The following is a 6,544-nucleotide window of genomic DNA, read 5'->3' on the forward strand; positions in this document are numbered from 1 at the left end:
CTTTTTTGGACATAGGTTTACAATTTTCTTGTTTAAAGTATTAGGAGTGGGGTTTCTGAGTCACATAGTAAGTGAATGCATAAATTTACTAGAAAGTGCCAGACACTTTACCATTTTGTATTCTTATAATTAACGTGTATGAGGCTTCCAGATACCCTATACCCTCAATAGCACTTTTTAGTTTTATCTATTCTAATGGGTATGTAGTAATATCTCATTATTATTTTATTTTATTATTATTTTTTAAATTTATTTATTTATTTATGATAGAGAGGCAGAGACACAGGAGGAGGGAGAAGCAGGCTCCCTGCCAGGAGCCCGACGTGGGACTCGATCCCAGGACTCCAGGATCACACTCTGGGCCAAAGGCAGGTGCTAAACCACTGAGCCACCCAGGGATCCCCTCATTATGATTTTAACTTTCATTTCCTCAGTAACTGATGATATGTAGTTTCTTCTCATGAGTTTGTCATCCATATGTCTTCTTTGGTAAAGCTTTTACTGTTTTTATTTGGTTTCTTGTCTTACTGCATTTTGAGACCTCTTTATATATTCTGGACATGAACCCATTATCAGATACGTGTCACTTACCTCTTTGTGTCACAGTATCTTGCAAAGAACAGATGTTTTTAATTTTGATTCAGTTCATCTTATCAATTTTTTTCTGTTGTGGTCTGTGGTTTACGTAAATTATCTAAGAAATCTTTGCCTAATTCAAGTCAAAAGGATTTTCTCCTACCTTGTTGTCTTCTACAAGTTTTTATACATTTAACACTGACATTTAAATACAGGCCATTTCAAGTTAATTTTGTTTATGATGCAGGAAAAGATCAAGGTTATTTCCTTATTTAGCATATAGAGAGCAAATTGTTCTAGTACCCCTTGCTGAAAAGATAGTCTTTTGTCTGTTGAATTACTTTGGCACTTTGGTTCAAGATCAATGACTGTATATATAGGTCTATTTCTGAACTCCTGATTCTATTCCCTTGATCTGTGTGTCTCTCTTTTAGCTAATACCACACTGTCTTGACTATTATATCCTTATAATAAGTCTACAGTCAGGTTATTTGAATCCTCCAACTTTGTTCTTCTTATCCAAAATTACCTACTTTAGCTATTTATTTCCTTCATTTTTCTATATAAACTTTAGAATTAACCTGTAAATTTCTAAAAAAAAAAAAAAAATACCGATGCTGGGATTTTGATTGGGTTTGCATTAAATGTATAGATCAATTTGAGGAGAATTGACAGCTTAACAACATTGAAGTTTTAAATTGATGAATAGAGGTATAGCTATCCATTTATTTATAAGGTTCTCTTGATTTCTCTAATCAACCTTTTGTCATTTTCAACATTTATATTCTATACATAGTTAGTTTTGCCTCTAAGTATTTCATGTTTTTTAATGCTATTGTAAATAGTACTGTCTTTTGTAATTTCAATTTCCAGTTATTCATTACCAGTATCTGAGAAAACAATTTATTTTCATATATTGACCATATATCCTGCAACCTTACTAAACTCACTTATAAGTGGATTCTTTAGGATTTCTTATATAGACAATCACATTGTCTGTCACTGTAAGTTTATGTCTTCCTTTCAAATTTGCATGCCTTTTTACTTTTTCTCATATTATTACATTGGTTAGGACCTCTAGCATAGTGTTGAAAAATGAGTAATGAATGAGACATTCTTGTCTCATTCCTGATCTGAGGAAGAAAGCATTCATTTATTCATCTTAGCTTGTTGTGCCCAAGATTGCGAATCCGAGAAACCACCAAGGAGCTGACACCGATGCTAACACATGAGGGTTTACTTGCAAGCTCGAGCTTGGGTCCAAGTATACCCTACACAGTGGAGCAGGTGGGTTTCAGCTTAGTTTTAAGGGCTGGACTAGGGGACCTCCAGAAGGGGTGGAGGAATTTCTCAAGTTCTGTTTACATTCTGATATGGGGCTTTCAAGGGCATTGAGCTCTGTTCTTATTCTAATAGGGGCTTCCTGCCCTTGGCTTGGGCTCTGTTCTTATTCTAATATGGGGCTTTCTAGGACGTTTAGCTGTAAGCTGTTTTCTTCCTGCAACTGAAGTAATGTAAATTTCAGCTCTTATTCTCAGGGGCCTGGGATGGCTGTACTTGTGCTAATGCTAAACTTTAGGTGGGATGGCCTTAATTTTTCTAGGCCTCCACATTTCCCCCTCTCAGAGGAACCTAAGGAAGGACCCAATCATGGGTCCAGGTTGGTCTCAGAGTGAGCCAGTGGGAATGATTAAGTCATGATTCAAACCAACCTTGTTGCTGTTCTCGCTCCTGTTTACGTCTAGCCAAACCTTTTCTGACTTTTGCCATAGATTCCCGGACTATTCCTGAGTGGTCAGTAAAGAAGCAACACTCCTCATTTGGGGCAACACATACCACCACCACCCCTTGCTTGCAAAAGCCTCTGTACAGTTAAGATGCTCCCATCTTTTTAACCCTTAAAAGACTTTAAAAGCAAGGCTGAATTGGGTGCACATTGGCTAACGGGGAAGCAACATTAGTGGGGTAAGTGAGAACGGCACAGTCTTAGCTTTAGGGGATTGTCCTTGTCCGGTTGGCCTTTCCATTCTGGAACAAAGCCCTTGAGAACAGCATGTGGATCAGCTTGCTGGACGTGGGTGTAGTGGACCCAGGGAGTAATCCCGATGACCTTGAGAGCGGTGGGAGCGGTCAGGATCACGATGTGAGGTCCCTTCCAGCGAGGTTGAAGTGTTAAGTGTCTGGCCTTGGTATCTCCACACGTACACCCAGTCACCCGCCGGTATCGATGGGGGCCTGGAGGTGGCCCAGTCTCGTAGAGGGCCCTCAGCTTAGGCCACACCTGCTCATGGGTTCGTTTTAACATTTGGAGGGAGAAAAGGAGTTGGTGATCAAATTCAGCAAGCATCTCAGGTTTTAAATTGGGGATAATAGGTGGAGGGAAACCGTACATGATCTCGTAGGGAGTCAGTCCCATCTTATATGGGGAGTTCCTCACCCTATATAGGGCGCAGGGGAGGAGAGTCACCCAGTCCCCGCCAGTCTCCAGGGCTAATTTAGTTAAGGTCTCCTTTAATGTTCTGTTCATTGTCTCTACCTGTCCTGAGCTCTGGGGCCTATGTGCACAATGTAATTTCCAATCTGCCCCAAGGACTAGTGCCACTCCCCGTGTTACCTTAGAGACGAATCCTGGGCCATTGTCTGATCCAATCTTAACAGGAAAACCATACCTCAGTAAGATGTCTTCCAGCAGTTTCTTGGTCATGGTCTGTGCCGTTTCATGTTTGGTGGGAAATGCCTCTGTCCATCCTGAAACAGTATCTACAAACACTAGTAAATACCTATATCCGTATTTTCCAGGTTTTACCTCAGTGAAGTCCACTTCCCAGTAGACTCCTGGGCAGTCCCCTTGGAGCCGGGTGACCGGGTTAGATCCATGGGCGGTGGCATTAGTTAACTGGCATGAGGGGCAGCTTTCCACAATCTGCTCGATCTTTGCTCGAGAGTCTTTAATAGTGATCTTTGCATGTCATATGAGGTTTCCCATCTTCCTTGTTCCCATGTGAGTACTCCGATGTATTTTGGATAGGCCTCACCGTCCAAGTTCCTCTGGCAGGATGATGATGGAGTCTGCGGTCCTCCACCAGCCACACAAGCACTGGATCATAGGCAAGCATTTGATCCAGTATAAATCAGCATCAGTATAGTTGGGGGTGTCGGGCAGGGTTGGTGCCCCCGGATCGGGTCTCCATTTCCATGGTTACAGCTGCCCCCGCATATCTGATTCCTTTTCAGATGAAAATGCTGCCGTTCATGTACCAGGTGGTGTCCACATTCGGCAGTTGCTGGTCCTGAAGATCTCTGATTCCGTGCACCTGTGCCAAAATTTCTTGACAGTCATGCAGAGAGGGGTCCCAGTCTGGTTTAGGGAGACGAGAGGCATGGGGTATTGGCGGACCCTGACAGGGTCTGCCCCCGGCTTTAGTTATGGCTGGTTGGTGCCGGGCCAGCCCAATTCCCCCAGTTTCTGCCCACGCTTGGGGAAATTCCTTCAGCCAACAGTCAATGTCAGTCATTAGGGCTGAGGCCCTTTGATGGAGACAATATGCATCTTCTAAACTCAGGACAAGCACCTAAATTGGATGCCCCTCTTTGTTTAGGATTTTTGCCCCTTCGGGGTGGAAATGAATTTGTGCCCCCATCTTGGTGAGCAAATCCTGACCTAACAATGGGTAGGGGCACTCAGGGATGACCATGAAGGAGTGGGATACCCGGCCCATGCCGAGATCCACAGTTCTTCGGGTAGTCCAGGAGTATACTATTTGGTGCCCGGGGCCCCTTGCACCCATGAAGTCTTGTTTGCCAATTTCCCTTGGGGTTGTAATAAAACCGAATGTTGTGCCGCAGTGTCCACTAGGAATTCAACAGGTTGGCCCTCCACTCTAAGAGTTACCCTGGGCTCGGGGAGGGGTGCCGAACCCGACTCCCCTAATCGTCCAGGTCCTCCATTTCCAAGATCTTGGCAGGGGCCTTAGATCTTTTGTTAGGGCAGTCTTTCACCCAGTGGCCCTCTTCTTTGCAATAAGCACATTGGTTTTCGTTCAGTTTAGGGCGCTCCCGACAGGGACCAGGGCCATCCTCCTTACCTGTCCCTGAAGCCAGCTTCTTGAGGTGCCTCCGTCTTTCCCGTGGGTCGTCCCTGGTTGTGGCCAGCAGGATCTTGGCCAGGTTTCGGGTCTACCGGTCACTTAGTTTGGTTAGTTGTTCTTCTGGACTTTCTCTATTATTATAGACTCTTTCTGCTACTATTACTAAGTCCTGCAAGCTCTTCTCTCCTAGTCTCTGTACTCTTTGCAATTTCTTTTTAATGTCCAGAGCAGCCTGGTTAACAAAAGCCATGATAATTGTGGCTTTTGTTTCCGGGGCTTCTGGGTTCATAGGGGTGTACTGCCTAAAAGCCTCTATGACTCAAAGAAGGCTGCTGGACTCTCATCCTTACCCTGTCTCACATCATATACCTTGGCCAGATTGGTAGGCTTGCCTGCAGCAGCCTACCTGCCCCTAGAGTCTGGCGGTGGACCCGAGTCTCTCCTTACCTTCAGTCAAGTTGTGCGCTTTGGGGGGTAAAAAGGGTTTTAGCCAAGGAGAGGAATTCTCGGTCATGTGCTGCCAGGCCAGGATGTTGGGCACCTGGTCAGGGTGGCCATCGGGTTTGTCCCTGAAGATCACGGCCTTATCCTGTAAGATAATAGGTAGGTGGAAAGTTCCTTCTAAGGGCCATCCCACGTCAAAGGTTGGCCATTCTGATATGCAATAAATTTGAAATCTCCGTCTCCTTACGTAAACAGTTATGACCCTTAACAGAGACACAGTAACACAGACAAATGCACAAACAGTTAACAAGGACATAGTAACACAGACAAATGTTCCAGTGCAGCCGCGGAGACAAAACAGAAAGTAACCGGAAGGGCTGGCAGCCCGCCCTCCTTACAGATGAGGACCTCCGTCCTTCTTACAGATGAGGACCCCGTCCTCCAGGCAGGGGCAAGGGATGTCTCCTAAAGACCCCCGGTCGACAGCCTGCCAGCGCGTCCGCCTAAGCCAATGTCGACCCAATACAGACTGGAATCCCTACAGGTAAAAGTACAGTTTAGAGCTCTCAGAGCATATGTGCGCAAAAGGTGGAAAAAGTTGAGTGCACTCACCAGGGGTGAAACCCTCCGGATAGGGTCCTGGAGGTCTCTCGGATCCCGGATGAGCCCCCAAATGTTGTGCCCAAGATCGCGAATCCGAGAAACCACCAAGGAGCTGACACCGATGCAAACACATGAGGGTTTACTTGCAAGCTCGAGCTTGGGTCCAAGTGTACCCTACACAGTGGAGCAGGTGGGTTTCAGCTTAGTTTTAAGGGCTGGACTAGGGGACCTCCAGAAGGGGTGGAGGAATTTCTCAAGTTCTGTTTACATTCTGATATGGGGCTTTCAAGGGCATTGAGCTCTGTTCTTATTCTAATAGGGGCTTCCTGCCCTTGGCTTGGGCTCTGTTCTTATTCTAATATGGGGCTTTCTAGGACGTTTAGCTGTAAGCTGTTTTCTTCCTGTAACTGAAGTAATGTAAATTTCAGCTCTTATTCTCAGGGGCCTGGGATGGCTGTACTTGTGCTAATGCTAAACTTTAGGTGGGATGGCCTTAATTTTTCTTGGCCTCCACAAGCTAACTGTAGAGTTTTTTGTAGATGTCATTTATTAGGCTAAGGAAGTTTTATCTTTCCCATTTTCTGAGAATTTCTATCATAAATAGATATGAAATTTTGTCGATTGTTTTTTCTCCATCTCTCTAGATGATCACATGCTCTTTTTTTCACTCTGTTAATGTTTTACACTCTGCTTTTTCATTTTTACACAACTTTTTTATACTCAGTTAAATGACATTGATTAATTTTCAAGCATTGAACCAACTTTTCATACTTGAAGTAAACTTTAGTTGGTCATGCATGATGTAATATCTTTTTTATTACTAAGTTTCATTT

This window comes from Canis lupus, chromosome 4 (assembly GCF_048164855.1).
Source record: "Canis lupus baileyi chromosome 4, mCanLup2.hap1, whole genome shotgun sequence".
Taxonomy (NCBI): Eukaryota; Metazoa; Chordata; class Mammalia; order Carnivora; family Canidae; genus Canis; species Canis lupus.